We start from the raw sequence: 17869 nt of genomic DNA on the forward strand, positions 1-17869 counted from the left end.
CCTACCTTTTCAACATAGTACTTGAAGTATTAGCCAGAGCAATTTGACAACAAAAGGAGATCAAGGGGATACAAATTGGAAAAGAGGAAGTCAAAATATCACTTTTTGCAGATGATATGATAGTATATATAAGTGACCCTAAAAATTCTACCAGAGAACTCCTAAACCTGATAAACAGCTTCGGTGAAGTAGCTGGATATAAAATAAACTCAAACAAGTCAATGGCCTTTCTCTATACAAAGAATAAACAGGCTGAGAAAGAAATTAGGGAAACAACACCCTTCTCAATAGTCACAAATAATATAAAATATCTTGGCGTGACTCTAACTAAGGAAGTGAAAGATCTGTATGATAAAAACTTCAAGTCTCTGAAGAAAGAAATTAAGGAAGATCTCAGAAGATGGAAAGATCTCCCATGCTCATGGATTGGCAGGATCAACATTGTAAAAATGGCTATCTTGCCAAAATCAATCTACAGATTCAATGCAATCCCCATCAAAATTCCAACTCAATTCTTCAACGAATTGGAAGGAGCAATTTGCAAATTTGTGTGGAATAACAAAAAACCTAGGATAGCAAAAAGTCTTCTCAAGGATAAAAGAACTTCTGGAGGAATCACCATGCCAGACCTAAAGCTTTACTACAGACCAATTGTGATAAAAACTGCATGATACTGGTATAGAGACAGACAAGTAGACCAATGGAATAGAATTGAAGACCCAGAAATGAACCCACACACCTATGGTCACTTGATCTTCGACAAGGGAGCTAAAACCATCCAGTGGAAGAAAGACAGCATTTTCAACAATTGGTGCTGGCACAACTGGTTGTTATCGTGTAGAAGAATGCGAATCGATCCATACTTATCTCCTTGTACTAAGGTCAAATCTAAGTGGATCAAGGAACTTCACATAAAACCAGAGACACTGAAACTTCTAGAGGAGAAAGTGGGGAAAAGCCTTGAAGATATGGGCACAGGGGAAAAATTCCTAAACAGAACAGCAATGGCTTGTGCTGTAAGATCGAGAATTGACAAATGGGACCTAATGAAACTCCAAAGTTTCTGCAAGGCAAAAGACACCGTCAATAAGACAAAAAGACCACCAACAGATTGGGAAAGGATCTTTACCTATCCTAAATCAGATAGGGGACTAATATCCAACATATATAAAGAACTCAAGAAGGTGGACTTCAGAAAATCAAATAACCCCATTAAAAAATGGGGCTCAGAACTGAACAAAGAATTCTCACCTGAGGAATACCGAATGGCAGAGAAGCACCTGAAAAAATGTTCAACATCCTTAATCATCAGGGAAATGCAAATCAAAACAACCCTGAGATTCCACCTCACACCAGTCAGAATGGCTAAGATCAAAAATTCAGGTGACAGCAGATGCTGGCGTGGATGTGGAGAAAGAGGAACACTCCTCCATTGTTGGTGGGATTGCAGGCTTGTACAACCACTCTGGAAATCAGTCTGGCGGTTCCTCAGAAAATTGGACATAGTACTACCAGAGGATCCAGCAATACCTCTCCTGGGCATATATCCAGAAGATGCCCCAACTGGTAAGAAGGACACATGCTCCACTATGTTCATAGCAGCCTTATTTATAATAGCCAGAAGCTGGAAAGAACCTAGATGCCCCTCAACAGAGGAATGGATACAGAAAATGTGGTACATCTACACAATGGAGTACTACTCAGCTATTAAAAAGAATTAATTTATGAAATTCCTAGCCAAATGAATGGACTTGGAGGGCATCATCCTGAGTGAGGTAACACATTCACAAAGAAACTCACACAATATGTACTCACTGATAAGTGGATATTAGCCCCAAACCTAGGATACCCAAGATATAAGATACAATTTGCTAAACACATGAAACTCAAGAAGAATGAAGACTGAAGTGTGGACACTATGCCCCTCCTTAGATTTGGGAACAAAACACCCTTGGAAGGAGTTACAGAGACAAAGTTTGGAGCTGAGATGAAAGGATGGACCATGTAGAGACTGCCATATCCAGGGATCCACCCCATAATCAGCATCCAAACGCTGACACCATTGCATACACTAGCAAGATTTTATTGAAAGGACCCAGATGTAGCTGTCTCTTGTCAGACTATGCCGGGGCCTAGCAAACACAGAATTGGATGCTCACAGTCAGCTAATGGATGGATCACAGGGCTCCCAATGAAGGAGCTAGAGAAAGTACCCAAGGAGCTAAAGGGAACTGCAACCCTATAGGTGGAACAACATTATGAACTAACCAGTACCCCGGAGCTCTTGACTCTAGCTGCATATATATCAAAAGATGGCCTAGTCGGCCATCACTGGAAAGAGAGGCCCATTGGACTTGCAAACTTTATATGCCCCAGTACAGGGGAACACCAGGGCCAAAAAGGGGGAGTGGGTGGGCAGGGGCGTGGGGGTGGGTGGATATGGGGGACTTTTGGTATAGCATTGGAAATGTAAATGAGCTAAATACCTAATAAAAAATGGAAAAAAATTAAAAAATAAAATGTAAAACAAAACAAAACAAAACAAAAAAAACAACAACAACAACAAGAAAAAAAACCTCCTTGCTAGCCAGGCATTGTGGTGCACCTGCAAGGTAAATGCAGACCTATTTCTGTGAGTTCAAGGTTGTAACTATTTTTAGGCCAGATAAAGCTACACAGTTTGACCTTGTCAAAAAAAAAAACAAAAAACAAAAAACAAAACCTTGTTAGGAAGGTCTTGGATACTAAAGTGGAAGTTACTGCTATTGTTTTGCTAAATGGACAAGTGGTGCCTGTCAAACTTACCTTAGAAAGAATCAGTTCATCTGGGCGATGGTGGCGCACGCCTTTAATCCCAGCACTTGGGAGGTAGAGGCAGGCGGATTTCTGAGTTCGAGGCCAGCCTGGTCTACAGAGTGAGTTCCAGGACAGCCAGGACTATACAGAGAAACCCTGTCTCGGAAAACGAAAAAAAAAAAAAGGTGTTACCATATCACACTCTTCAAAGACCGGGGAACATTATGAAGAGACAGACAGGAAGAATGCAAGAGCAGGAAAAATGGGGCAATGGAGTGGGACTTCCTGGCAGGACATGGCAGTTGCGCTCTTGAACTCACAGCAGCTATGATTCCCTGTATCGGATCCCCACAAGATTGGAGCTCATCAACACCTTGTCATTAAAGGAGGAGGGGTTCAGAGGACCCACCCTTCCTCAAGATCTATAGGCAGATAACAGTTTTTTCCAAGTGCTATAAGCACTGGCACATTTCCTGTGGCAATACATTATGATAAAAATATCTTTTATGCTGGGCATGGTGACGCACGCCTTTAATCCCAGCACTTGGGAGGCAGAGGCAGGAGGATTTCTGAGTTCGAGGCCAGCCTGGTCTACAAAGTGAGATAGAGAAACCCTGTCTGGAAAAAAAAAACCAAAAAAAAAAAATCTTTTACATCCCAAGAGACTGGAAGTATTGCTGGACCTCACAGCCAGAGTTAATAGTAATTATTTATTTATTATTATTTATTTACCTTGAGGTCACTTGAAACATAAGATTGATCTACTACTGTGTGTATAACCTGTTTGTTTGCTCAACCTATCTTTAAGAGAACAATGTAACTTGGTAAGGTGGTGCACACCTTTGAGTCTAGCACTTGGGAGGCAGAAGCAAGTGAATTCAAGGCCAGTCTGGTCTAAATAGAGACTTCCAGGATAACTAGGGCTACCCAGTCTCAAAAAATAGAATGATGTTTGACTCTGATGCAGTCTCAGTTCCATTCCCTTCACTCTAGACTTGCTGTTTGTGCAGCAATCATTTGTGCTCCTTTAGGCTATCTTCTGCCCTCTCCCTACATTAGACCACAAAGACCTGTGCTGATAGACAGACCAGACAACTTCATATTTGCTAAGGAGTCCAGAATCTGATTCGTACACACAGATATTGGAGAGCTGCAGCCTTTGCCATGCAGCCCCTCAGGCTTTCTTCTGGCTACCTAGCTTCAGGTATTAGGAAACAGTTAGGAACAGCTCACCACTAACTATCATAGACTGACCAGGCTAAATCCCAGCCTCTTCTGCAGTCAATTGGCTGTTTGTATCACCGCCTCTTCACTTTGCATAGTAACTTAGTAATGGCAGCTTCTTCTTCTTCTTCTTCTTCTTCTTCTTCTTCTTCTTCTTCTTCTTCTTCTTCTTCTTCTTCTTCTTCTTCTTCTTCTTCTTCTTTTTTTCGAGACAGGGTTTCTCTGTGTAGCCTTGGCTGTCCTGGAGCTCACTCTGTAGACCAGACTGGCCTCAAACTCAGAAATCGCCTGCCTCTGCCTCCTAAGTGCTGGGATTAAAGGCATACGCCACCACGCCGGGCAAGGGCAGCTTCTTATTAGTAACAGCCTGCTACTTTTCTCTGGCAGTCACAGTACCACTTCTTCCTCTGCTACCTCCTCCTTGTCTTCTGATTTTTCAAGTCAGGGTTTCTCTGTGTAGCCATAGCTGTCCTGGAACTCAGAGATGGGTGGCTCTGCTTCCCTAGTACTGGGATTAAAGGAGTGTGTCAGCTCTTCTTATTTGTAGGTATTGGCCAGCTGACTCATCTATGTGACAGTCTCTTAGGGTTCTGTCTCCCTCTTCCTCTTTCTCCTTTGAAGAAAGGATTTTATCTTAGCTGGGCAAGGCTGCTCTCATGTAGTCCAGGCTGGCCTCAAACTCATTTTATAACTCAAGCTAATTTTGAATTTCTTGTCATCACACCTCTGTCTCACAAAGGCTGAAATTATAGATATGATCCACCAGGTTTAGCTAAAATATTGCTTTAAAGATGTTATTGGGGCCAGAGAAATGGTCAGAGGTTTAAAACCCTGGCTGCTGCTGTTTCAGAGCCATCTGAGATCTGGTCCCAAGGTGGTTTGGCACCCTCTGCTGGCCTCTGGGAGTACTGCATCCATGTGATCCACTGACGTGTATGCAGGCCTGCCACCCATAAACATAAACTAAAAATACAGGTAAAAAATGTTATTGGGTGGCAAGATCTGGAAAAAATGGCTCAGAGAAGCAGAGTTTGCTTCCCAGTTGCTTACAACAGCCTGTAACTCTAGCTCCAGGAGATTTGATGCCTTTTTCTAGTGCTACTCACTTCACTCACATATTACATACGAACATGAGCACACACACACACACTTGGGGCCACTGAGATGTCTTAAGATGTAAGGACACTTGCCACAAATTGCAATGACTTGAGTTTACAGGGCCCACATGGTGGAAAAAGAGAACCAATTCCCACAAGCTCTTCTCTGACCACCACACATATGCCATGGCACACACACAATGTAATAAAATGTTATTTACCAGCCGGGCGTGGTGGTGCACGCCTTTAATCCCAGCACTTGGGAGGCAGAGGCAGGTGGATCTCTGAGTTCAAGGCCAGCCTGGTCTACAGAGTGAGTTCCAGGACAGCCAGGGCTATACAGAGACTTAAGTTTATTGTCCAGAGGGAAAAGAGTTCATTACCATCACCATAGGGAAGTGCAGCAGCAGGAGGCACACCAGCAGGACAATCTCAAACTGTATCAGCTCACCTCTCAAACTGTAGTGGGAAGTAGAGTGAGCACTCCTCCAACAAAGCCACACCTCTGCAAATAGTACCGACAACTAGGAACCAAGTATGCAAATGCCTGAGACTACAGAGAATGCCTCATTCAAACACTCCTGTATTAGAGGGAAAACACTCTACCCTTACCCTCCAGCTCTTAAATCCTTTCATCGCTGTCTTCTCAATCTTCTCTGAGCCTTTTCTGAGTGTTGGGCTGACTTGCCACCTCCACAGTCACTTGTTCTCAGGAGTTTAACCTGCTATGAGTATCTTTGGCTACCACCCCCTACTATACGAGGTTCTTCACAGGTGTTAGAGGGATGGCTTTGTGGTTAAGAGCACGGTCTGCCTTTCCAAGAAACCTGGGTTCAATTCTCAGCACCCACATGGTAACTTATGACTGTGTGTAACTCCACTTCAAAGGGATCTGACACCTTCACAACAATGTACATAAAATAAAGCTAAATGAGTTATTTTATTTGGGGGGGGGAGGGGTTGAGACAGGGTTTCTCTGTATAGCCCTGGCTGTCCTGGAACTCACTTTGTAGACCAGGCTGTCCTCGAACTCACAAATCTAAATCTGATTGCCTCTGCCTCCCAAGTGCTGGGATTAAAGGCATGCGCCACCACTACCCAGCTGTTACTGGTTATACCATGGTTCTTGGACCACTGCATTCTTCAGATGTGGGGTGCTGCAACTGCAGTAGTAAACACCACACAGGACAGCATGGCCACCCAAGGTCCAAGCAATTAAATTTTATGTGAAATAGGACCTGAGCTTAGTTTCCCAGTAACTCCTAACCACCTATTACTATGGATCCATGGAAATTCAACACCTCTGGCCCCTGCAGGCACCCTCCCACACCAATCACACACACACACACACACACACACTCACTTACACATACACTCTCACACATAATTTTAAAATTATATAAACAAATTTAATTGCTGTATAACACCTTTATAAAGCTTGATAGAGACCGAGCTTTAAATAAATCTTAACTCTTTTACAAGACTCACAAGACCCGTGTTTTGTTTTGTTTTGTTTTGTTTTGTTTTTCTTCGAGACAGGGTTTCTCTGTATAGCTCTGGCTGTCCTGGAACTCACGTTGTAGACCAGGCTGGCCTCGAACTCAGAAATCCACTGCCTCTGCCTCCCAAGTGCTGGGATTAAAGGCGTGTGCCACCACCGCCCGGCTAAGACCCGAGTTTTTTAACTAGAAGCCTGACACACTTAGTAGAAACTTAGCAATTATCTTGATGAAACAAAATCTTTTTTCAGGCATATTAATGAAATAAAACTGAAAGTGCGGAGCTAAGTCATTGCCCTTATCTTTGTGTTCTAGGACTCACAGAGCTTAGAGGATCATCTTGCAGATGAAGGCTATTGTCTATGAGAGTGAGACTATAAACCCTGGACAAGACCCATCATGCCCTGGGAGCCAGTTTGTTTTTATAGGCAATAGGGACGATTTTAGACCACTCACGGGCTAGTTTAGAGGCAATGGCTAACCAGATAGCATCCTGACTAAGACTTTTTATTTGTACGCTTTGTTTTAAAACTTTCCTTGTGCTATGAATTCAAAATATGTGGACTAACTTAATTTTAAAAATGTATATGGCCATTTACTTATAAGCCAGTTTGAAGCCAGGCAGTGGTGGCACACGCCTTTAATCCTAGCATTTGGGAGGCAGAGGCAGGCGGATTTCTGAGTTCAAGGCCAGCCTGGTCTACAGAGTGAGTTCCAGGACAGCCAGGGCCATGCAGAGAAACCCTGTCTCGAAAAAACAAACAAACAAACAAACAAACAAACAAAAGCTAGCTTGATGTCATGTAAACAATATATAAACATAAGCATGAGTAACAATATGTACATATTATGTCTTTATGTACACATAAAGACAGCTTTAAGGGCCAGTGAAATAGCTCATCGGGTAAAGGTATTTGCTTCAAAAACTTAATGGCCTGAGGTCAAGCCCTGGAAGCCACATGAAGGAAGAAGGAGACAATCAGTTCCATAAAGTCATTCTCTGACCTACACATGCGCACTGTAGCACATGTAACCCCAAACACACACAATATATATATACCTATAAAACACCCACACGCAGCTCACAACCATCTGAAACTCCAGTTTCTCAAGATCTGATGCTTTCTTCTGGCTTCTATGAGCAACAGGCACACACATAGTACACAGGCATACATAAAGCCAAAAAATCATACACATAAGGTAATAAAAGGAATTTTTTTTCTCATTTTTCTTTCTGAGACAGGGTTTCCCTGGCTGTCCTGGAACTCACTTTGTAGACCAGGCTGGCCTCAAACTCAGAAATCCGCCTGCCTCTGCCTCTCGAGTGCTGGGATTAAAGGCGTGCGCCACCACACCTGGCCCCTTTTGTTATTTTTGAGACTGGGTCTTAGTAAGTTGTTCAAGCTGGTCTTGAATTTACCCTGTATCCTAGGCTGATCGGAAAATTAACTTTTTCTTCTATGTGTTTCCTGAGTAGCTAGGATTATTGGCTTGTGCAATCAGGCCCAGTCTGTTTTATATAGGAAAAGAAAATGGCAACAAAAAAATTAAGGACATTCCCCTGGATGAGTGACTCACCCACGTGTAGAATAATTACCAGTATTGTAGTAAATTCACCTTATAATAATAAAAATCACACCCAAGGTAGGGCTTAACACTATAATGAGACATGTCTCACAATAAGACAGTGAGTGCAGTATTGGTCCTTTAATCCCAGCACGCGGGAGGCAGAGGCAGGTGGATTTCTGAGTTCGAGGCCAGCCTGGTCTAGAGTGAGTTCCAGGACAGCCAGGGCTACACAGAGAAACCCTGTCTCGAAAAAAAAAAATTTTTTTTCACAGCATCATGGCCAGTATCTACAGTCCCAGAACTAGGAAGCATCAAGGAAGACAGGGGTGGGGACAGATCAAAGGGATCAAAAGAAGAAATTTAAGAAAGAAAAGGATAGAGAGAGAGAGTGAAAGAGAAGAAAGGAAGGAAGGAAGGAAGGAAGGAATTGATTGAGAGGGAGTAAAGAAGTGTGGTTTCCTGCTTATTTTCATCAAAGTATGCTTATAACTTTTTTTTTCTATCAGCAGTGTGTTGGGAAATGCAAGTTATTTATACCAGAGGCTGTTAGTTAGCATTTTATCACTTTTGGTTTTTATCGTTTATGGTGGTTGTGGAGATTGCGGGAGATTGAAGTCTTTTTTTCATAGCAGTTCTGGCTCAATTAAGAGGATATTTTATCATCTGAACCCCTGCCTCGGTCTTCAGTAGTATAGTCCACATGGACCAATACTGTCTTTTTTTTTTTTTTTTTTTTTTGGTTTTGGTTTTGGTTTTTTCGAGACAGGGTTTCTCTGTGTAGCCTTGGCTGTCCTAGAACTCACTTTGTAGACCAGGCTGGCCTCGAACTCAGAAATCCGCCTGCCTCTGTGCTGGGATTAAAGGACCAATACTGTCTTTACCCCATCATCCCAGAGGTACCTTCAAGGAGAGGGTTGTTCCACCTTGACTCCTACCTGCGCTTGCTCCATTTGCCTCTCTTTTCGATGAGGGTACACCTCGGTGCGCATGCTCAAGGGAATTCCTTTTGCTTCGCTAAACTCCTCACATTCACAGACCCACAGAGTGCAGTGCCTGAGACCAGCTCCTTCTGGCAGTTTGCCTCCGGAAGGGACGCTTCAATCCCCTCTAGCCCCCTTTCGCCCTGCCTTTTGTGACCAGCAAACTGTACCAAAGAGGTGATTAGATGGTGGCCCTCACCGAGAACTGCCTTGGCGCAGCCATGCTGGTCTCCTGACAAAGTCACCCACAGCCAAAGTCTCTGCAGATCCCTAACTGCACCTTGTTCAGTGTGAGTAAACTACAACCACTCAGCCCTTACGATTGTGTGCGAAATCAAAGGCTCTAGACAGTGCAATATTGGGGCAAGGACAGGAAATGGAAAAGCGCCCCACCCCCACCCCACCCCCAGGCAGTTTAAGTTTCTTGGCGCTCTGCTCTAAAGTGAGTGCTAGAGGTTGGTGTCTTTGTTGCGTTTGGAGTGGGGCAGGGGGATGAGAAACTGCCAGTTTGGGGTGACACTGGTGGTGAATGAAAGCACGTCAGGAGTAAGGACCTTTGGGGTGTTCGGGTTAGCTTCCAACACCTTGTCTTGTTGATAGTGTTAGGATTTTTCCTCATCACTCTCTACAGAAGCATACTAATTTTATGACTTGGTCCAAATAACACATTTTTGGCTTTGGTTTTCTTGCTCTTCTTTGATGTACTTTTGTTTTCTTCTGTCCCTCTTTCCCTCCCTCCCTCCCTCCTTCCCTCCCTTCCTTTCTTCTTCCTTCCTTCCTTCCTTCCTTCCTTCCTTCCTTCTTGAGACTGGTTCTCAGTGCCACTACATCTGGCAAGTCTCTATTTTCTATTTCTCTAAATTTTGACTCTTAGCTGTACTATTTTAACATTTGCTAACTTATAAATTAAGTGTTAATTTACTAATGTTCAACCTTTATTTCTTAAAAAAATACTTTCTCCTTTAATCTTTCTGGCCTATAATCCCTGCACTTGGAAGGCTGGGGCAGGAGGATTGTTGCAATTTTAAGGCCAACCTAGGCTACACAGCAAGACCTTGTCTCGGGCAAAAAAAAAACCAACCAAACAAACAAAATCTCTAGCAATGTTTTGTACACATCATATTATTATTATTGAGTGTTATGGTAGGTCTTATTGACTGATTCTTTTTCAAATTTTTCTTATTTCTGTAGAGAGGGAAGCGCCTGTCAAAGGGCAGATGTGGACGTCAGAGAACAAGTTTGTTGAATTGGTTATCTTTCTGCCTTTACGTGGGTTTTGAGATTGACCTTAGGTCTTCAGACTTTTATCATCCCTCATCTACCATGAAGTTTTGCTAGTTTATTGGTTCAAGCGGTCCTCCTGTGTCTCAGCCTCCCATGTAAGTAGGACTCCAGACATGTGCCTTGCTAAGGTTGACATTTTCCTTCCTTCCTTCCTTCCTTCCTTCCTTCCTTCCTTCCTTCCTTCCTTCCTTCCTTCCTTCCTGTCTTTTTCTTCCCCTCTCTTCCCTTTCTTCCTTTTTCTCCTCCTCCTCCTCCTCCTCCTCCTCCTCCTCCTCCACAGGGTTTCTCTGTGTAGCCTTGGTTGTCTTGGAACTCTCTCTGTAGCCCAAGCTGGCCTTGAACTCACAGAGATCTGTTTGTGCCTCTGCCACCCTGGTGCTGAGATTACCATGCCTGGCTTAGTTTGAACTTCTATTAGTAATGGTTGCTGAATTGTATAAGATGCTTTATTTGGTCTAAGTCAATAGTAGCAAGTTTCCCCCTGATTTGTTGATCTAATAAAAATAACATTAATATCCAACCATCTTCTTTTTTAAAGATTTATTTATTTAGTTTATATATATGAGTACGCTGTAGCTGTACAGATGGTTGTGAGCCATCATGTAGTTGCTGGGAATTGAACTCAGGACCTCTGCTCACTCTGGTCCCGTTTTCTCTGGCCCAAAGCTTTATTTATTATTATATATGTAAGTACACTGTAGCTGTCTTCAGACACACCGGAAGAGGGTGTCAGATCTCACTATGGATGACTGTGAGCCACCTCGTGAGATCTGAACTCAGAACCTTCGGAAGAACAGTCAGTGCTCTTAACCACTGAGCCATCTCTCCAGCCCATCAACCATCATTTTGGAAAAAGGCTGTGATAGCTATTCTTAGTTGTCAACTTGACTACATCTAGAATTAATAAAAACCCAAGCAGCTGAGCCCATCTGTGTGGGATTTTTCTTTTTTGGATTATATGTGAGGTAGGACACCCATCCTAAATCCAGATAATTTGAGGTCAGAAAACCTGCTGTGAATCTGGGTCAAACCTCTTGGTGTGAGGTCAGTGTGTGAAATGACATGGCCTTGTGGTTCTATTTGCTTGTTTGCTTCCCAGTGGAGGCATGCCCTTGCTGGAGTAGGTGTGGCCTCAGTGGAGGTGTGTTACTAGGGATGGGCTTTGAGGTTTCCACACCAGACCCAGCCTCTGGCTCTGCAGGCAACTTTCAGATCAGACTGCTCAAGAGCTATACCAGCCTGCTGCCATGCTCTCCACCATGATGATCATGGATAGTCCTCTGAAACTATAAGCAAGCCCCAGTTAAATGCTTTATTTTATGTTGTATGCATAGATTTTTGACAACCTACTTTAATAAGGATTCAACGTCACCTGTAGCCCATCATCCACTAGAGGTGGTGGAAAAGAAAGGTTATTAGAATAAAGGGGAAGTGAACCTGTTTAGAAATAGTTCTTTGGCGGCAATTCCAATCTTTGTTGCTCCCAGTACAGTCTGCTAGCAAACACCACAGGATTCAGCAGCTGCAGTCCAGTCCACTCGGTAGCCATCACCCAGGAATCAGCAAGGACAGTTCAATCCAGAAGAAACCACAAGGCTCAAGGGTCGCTAATGAGCCCAAGTCTGAGGAATTGGTAGGAAGCTACAGGAACCTCACGAGAAGTTCTTTGGTGAGCTTCTCTTTATGAAGTCACCACAAGCTGAGCTCAGCAACACAATGTAAGGCAAACCAATATATGTGTGTCATCAGTGAAGACTAGCGAGGCAGAACAAAGCTGACCAATGGTGGAGTGCCCAGTGTCTGCGGGGTCATATTTATATTCTTTCTAAACATATACATCCTTTCATGTGTTTGCTATAGTAATACATCCTTTCATCTGTCTGCCCCAGCAAAACATCATTATAACTTAACTGAGTCTCCAAAGAAACCAGAAATTTCAACTTTAAGTTGCCTTGGTCATGATGTCTCCTCACAGTAATAGATGAGTAATATTATTATTTTTAGGTATTCTTTCTATCTCTGGAGGCATTGAACTTCACGCCTTACTAGAGGCTGCAGAATCTTCTACATTCTTCAGCTTTGGAGGCCCAGGGTGAACATGCCATGGAGTGAGTAGTCACCCCAGAGATTTCCTGCCTTGATTCCAGAAGAACCTGGTAGATCAGTTGAGGTAAGAATCCCCTTTGTTTTTGTTTTTGTTTTTCTTTTACCCTTTTTTGCAGTGGTGGGGGCAGAACCCAGGGCCCCAGGCAGGTTGTGGAAGTGCTTTATAACCATGCTGCTTTCTTGAGCTTGTTACTTCTTTTTTTCTTTTTCTTTTTCTTTCGAGACAGGGTTTCTCTGTGTAGCCCTGCCTGTCCTGGAACTCACTTTGTAGACCAGGCTGGTCTCAAACTCAGAAATCTGCCTGCCTCTGCCTCCCAAGTGCTGGGATTAAAGGCGTGTGCCACCACTGCCCTGTGAGTTTGTTACTTCTTTAGATGTTTTTCTTTTTCTTTGTTTTTTTTTTTTCTTAAGTAGGCTAAGCATAGGTTTATTAAGGAAAAGGGAGAAAGGACTCCCAAGAGTGGGAAGAGTTACAATGGAGAAATGTTGTTTGGGGGTTTTTGAGATGGGGTCTTGAGTAGCTTTGGCTGGCTTTGAACCCATGGCAGTCTTCTTGCCTTAGTCGCCAATGTTCTAGGATCACCAGTGTGTATGCCACCATATCTGAGTTTGTGTTTCTTTTGAAGTAATTATAGTTTCAGGTGAGAACACTTCTATGGTCACAAGGATCTCTCCTTTTTTTTCTTGTTGGGGGAGGGAATCTGGGGCTTGTACAGACTATGCAAATACTCTATTATTGAGCTGCACCAGTGTCTCTTATTTTACCTTTACAAGCCAAGACCACTTCCTTTCTGGCTCCACTTCCCTTTTAACCCTTGCCAACCATTAGTATGTTCTACAACACAGCGCAGGTGAATCAGTTCAAGAATGTGATGTAATTGGACCATACTTTTTGAGGATTCTCTCTTTTCACTCGGCATGATTCTCCATGAGTTCATCCAGATTGCTGTATGTGATACAATAGTTTGTTCATTCTTATTTCTAAGTAGTGGTCCATGTGTATGGAACACATTTTTGCACTCATTGGTTAGAGAACATCTTAATTGTTTCTACTGCTTCTTTCCCCCATTCTCTTAAAATTCTTTTTCTTTTTCTTTTTTTTTAAAGATTTATTTATTTATTATATGTCAGTACACTGTAGCTGTCTTCAGACACTCCAGAAGAGGGAGTCAAATCTCGTTACAGATGGTTGTGAACCACCATGTGGTTGCTGGGATTTGAACTCCGGACCTTCGGAAGAGCAGTCAGGTGCTCTTACCCACTGAGCCATCTCACTAGCCCCTTTTTCTTCTTTTTTAACACAGTGTCTCACTATGCTGTCCTAGAGCTCACTGTGTAGACCAGGCTGGTCTCACACTCAGAAATCTACCTGCCTCTGCTTTTGCTTCCCAAGGGTGGAGATTTAAAGTGTGTACCATCTTACTGGGCATTTCGTTTTCAGGTCAAGCTCACTGACATCCTCCTGTGCCTCATCTACTAGGATTACAGGTGTGTGCTGGGAGTGGCTTTTGTGGTTTATAGCATATCCCTGCTTCCTGTCCTGTCTACTTTCTGACCTGTCTAGATGTGGGCAAAATTTCAGTGATTTATAGATTTATATTACACTGTTGGAGATCAAACCTAGTCTTCTGCATTCTAGGCAAACAACCTACCACTGAGATATGTCCTCAAGCGCTCTCTCTCTCTCTCTCTCTCTCTCTCTCTCTCTCCCCTTACTTGGTACTATGTGATAATTTGATACACACACACACACACACACACACACACACTATATATATATATATATATGGTATAACAATCATCAGCGCTTCTTGAATAGATAAAATATTGTATATATACAAAATGTATTGTTATTCATCCATAAAAGGAATTTTTTGCAAAACATCTCTATGTTTTGTTTAAAGAGACAGTACAGGGTACACTGCAAAGGGAGCAGTAGACTCCTTGAGCTAGAGTGCTGAGGAGACATAAAAGAAATATACCCTATCATTTGCAGCAAAATGGGTGGAACCAAAGGACATTCTATTAATCAAATAAGCCAAATGTAGAAATTCTACCTAGTCTCTCATATGTGGATGTTATAAAGATTAACTGGAATGTACAATAGTGATTACTAGAGTCTGGGAAGGTGGAGAGATGAGGGTATAATGGGAAATTGCATTGCAGGTATCCAAGCATAGTTAGATGGTAATCTTTATTAAAAAAATTTTTTTTTGCAGTTCTAAGAATAGAACCTAGAGCCTTGCACATGCTAAGGCAAGGCACTTCACCACTAAGCCGCATCACAAGCCTGGACATAATATTTTTGTTATGAGGATTTAAAACTCTGTTTCTGCCAGTGAAGTAGAGTCAGATAACACCAAGTAGAATTGGGAGCTTCTTCTTGTGCAAGTCCAGTGCCTCTGTCTTTGTGTCCAGCATCTCTCACATACATGAAACTACTTCAGTGTATATCTTGCAGGTCTTCATTTCTGTTTCCCCAGAAACCTGTGTATGTCCAGGTACAGAGTTATAACTTAGTAATCTAGTCATGGTTTCTTTCTGACAATGTTTTTACTTAGCCCAGGCTGACCTGGAACTTGCTATATAGCCAAGGATGGCCCCGACCTTCCCATCTCCTCCTAAGTACAGGGTTCCAGTGTCAGTCTAATAAGTAGTAAATTAACATGGTGCTAGAGCTTTTCAAGTATTTTCTCTAAAGTATGATGTCAAGTAAGATATGAAATAAGGTATCCGGCATGGCTCTTTCCATTCACCTCCCAGTGTGGCTGCATTGAGAAATTTAGTTCCCATGGATTCTCCCTCACATACCCTGTTCTGATCACTGCAGACTGTCATTACAGGGATCTGTGTTATTTAAAGATGCGTGGCTGTGGATTTCACCCAACAGGAGTGGCACAGATTGGACCCTACCCAGAGGAATATGCACAAGGATGTGATGCTGGAGACCTACAGTCACTGGGTGAGAATGAGTGTGTCTGGGTAACCCCTGGAAGCATGTGGTAACTGTGGTAAAAATGTGCCATCACTGCAGTTTAGTGATATTTTAATTTGAAATTTAAGGGTTACAGCTGACTGATCAACTTAGAGCTCTAGGAAGAACGTGTGTTCTCATGACCCCAGAAGTAAGGTTTAAATGGGCCCTTTCCTTGTACAACTCATGAAAGATGCACCCCTTCCTCCTTGATCAGGTATCCTAAAACTCAAACTGTTTGGCCCATGGCTGTGTCATTTCCTATTAACAGGTCTCTGCGTGGCCAAACCAGACATGATCTTCAAGTTGGAGTGGGGAGAAGAACTGTGTCTATTAGAAGAGGAATCCTCAGGTGAGTGAGCAAGAACCTGATTGAATATGTGGGAAGCCAGACCCCAGGAATTTAGATCAAAGGGCATCCACATGTAATATTTTTTCAGGAGTCTTTAGAGCATTGGGCTCTTTCAAATAAGGACAGGAGGTCTACATGTTTCAGAAAACTAAATTATCTACCCAAATATTATACTCACATTTTAGTACTAGTTTATTTTGATGCTTGTAATGGTATCTGCCCCACTTAATAACCTTTGCTTCATGTTAAAAATTTATTCCTCTGTTTCTTCATTGAAGTGGATGCTTATGCAGACATCTGTTCATATATTCCCTTAGTTACACACTACAAATATAAGGAGTATCAAATACATGTTGATCACATTCTAGGCTTTGGAATTCAGCAGTAAATAAATCTCTCCATTCTCTTGGAGCTTGCAATCTAGTGAGGGAAGGAGTCCAAAGACAGATATGTAGTGGGTTGAGTGGTAAAAAGAAAAGCAATTCAAGTTAAGAAAGACAGACAATGATGTACACTTTTAGGGACTATATCCAGGGAAAGGCTTTTAAAAGAGAGGGTCAGGATTAGTGTACAAATATCAGTGAAGTGGGAGGCAGAGCTATATAGATAAGGTATGCTCTTGGCAGAGAACCCTGAACGCTGATCCTTACCTGGGAAATTTATCCTTGGACTGGTGAAGAGGCCTGTGAATTAGCAAGGCGTCAAATTGTAGGTGGATTTTTTCTTCTTTTTTCCTTTTGTTTTTCTTTTGTTTGTCTGAAACAGGTATGTACAGCCCAAGTTGGCCTGAAACTCATGAACCTCCTACTTCAGTCTTCCAATTATGAGAGGAGATTTTACATGAAAGAGTGACATACTTTTTGTTTTTAAAGGACCTGTGTCTTTACTGTGTGGCAACAGTTCAATTGAGAGTAATGCCCTTGTGCTGGAGAACAGTTTTTCAGCATCAGAGTATTCAAATTGTGAATCAAAATGTTGGTTATGGAGCTGGAGAGATGGCTCAGCAGTTAAGAGCACAGACTGCTCTTCCAGAGGTCCTGAGTTCAATTCCCAGCAACCACATGGTGGCTCAAAACCATCTGTAATGAGATCTGATGCCATCTTCTGGTGTGAGAGCCCCACAAGGCTAGGGCTTGGAGCTTTAAGGAGGTGACATCAACCAGCTGACCTTATCTCAAGAAGTCGCAATACCACAAGGCTGGTTCTTTCAGGACTGGACATCTAATGAAACTGCCAACAGGACTCTACTGTCCCTGTATAGAAGTGATGCTAGGAAGATATTTGGATGATGTATGGTTTTACTCATCCACTTTCTGCCATGACAATAAACGCCTTAAATAAAACCATGGACTGTCTCTTCATCGGGATCCGCCATAGGGAGCAATGGAGAAGGCCTTCACTTAAAGAGTCTAACCTCTTGTGGAGGGTCTCTCTATGCTCCCAGCCATGGCCATCAAGACCAAACTGGCCTCCACCAACAAGCCAAGGACCCAACTGGAGTTCCCCTGCTTTCACCCTTGGCCCTGGGCTATATCCAGCCTGTGAGCCCCCTCTCTGTTCTCAGCTCTTCTGCAGCTCCCAGTGGCACCTGGGGTGAGTGCAGTCAAAACTCAAGCATCCTGCCTCCCTGAGCAGTCCAAGCCCTGTGGCAGAGCAGACACAGGACTCCATTAATCCTACATGTCTTAGTATCACAAACATGTTCCTTTTATTTTTAAATAATTCTGATTTCATCATTTGCTACTGATGAGGGTTGCTAGGGAGGAAGAAAGAGAAAGAAAAGGTCCTCTGCAGTGTCTACTTTCCAGGTACCGTTTCAGACATTAGAACATGCTGCCCCTCTGTTAAAATGTGATGGTCACTAGTCAGTAACTGCCTGGTTGCTGAGAAATTTTAAATTTTTGGTGTTTTTTTTCTTTTTTGAGACAGGGTCTCATTCTGCAGCCCTGGCTGGTCTGAAACTTGTGATATAGACCATTCTTTACTTG

At 42.8% G+C, this 17869-nt stretch overlaps 1 non-coding gene across 2 annotated transcripts; it reads left to right on the forward strand.

The window, feature by feature from the left end:
- The first annotated feature begins 9192 nt into the window (after positions 1-9192).
- On the forward strand, positions 9193-16933 carry Gm39500. Of its 2 annotated transcripts, XR_001782778.1 has the most exons (5): positions 9193-9455; positions 12454-12619; positions 15446-15517; positions 15801-15881; positions 16647-16933. It is a non-coding gene; the product is annotated as a predicted gene, 39500 (transcript). The 2 variants fall into 2 exon arrangements; XR_001782779.1 differs by lacking the exon at positions 16647-16933 and having other exon boundaries at positions 15801-16098.
- Positions 16934-17869: the final 936 nt, after the last annotated feature.

Source organism: Mus musculus, chromosome X, assembly GCF_000001635.26.
Source record: "Mus musculus strain C57BL/6J chromosome X, GRCm38.p6 C57BL/6J".
Lineage (NCBI taxonomy): Eukaryota > Metazoa > Chordata > Mammalia > Rodentia > Muridae > Mus > Mus musculus.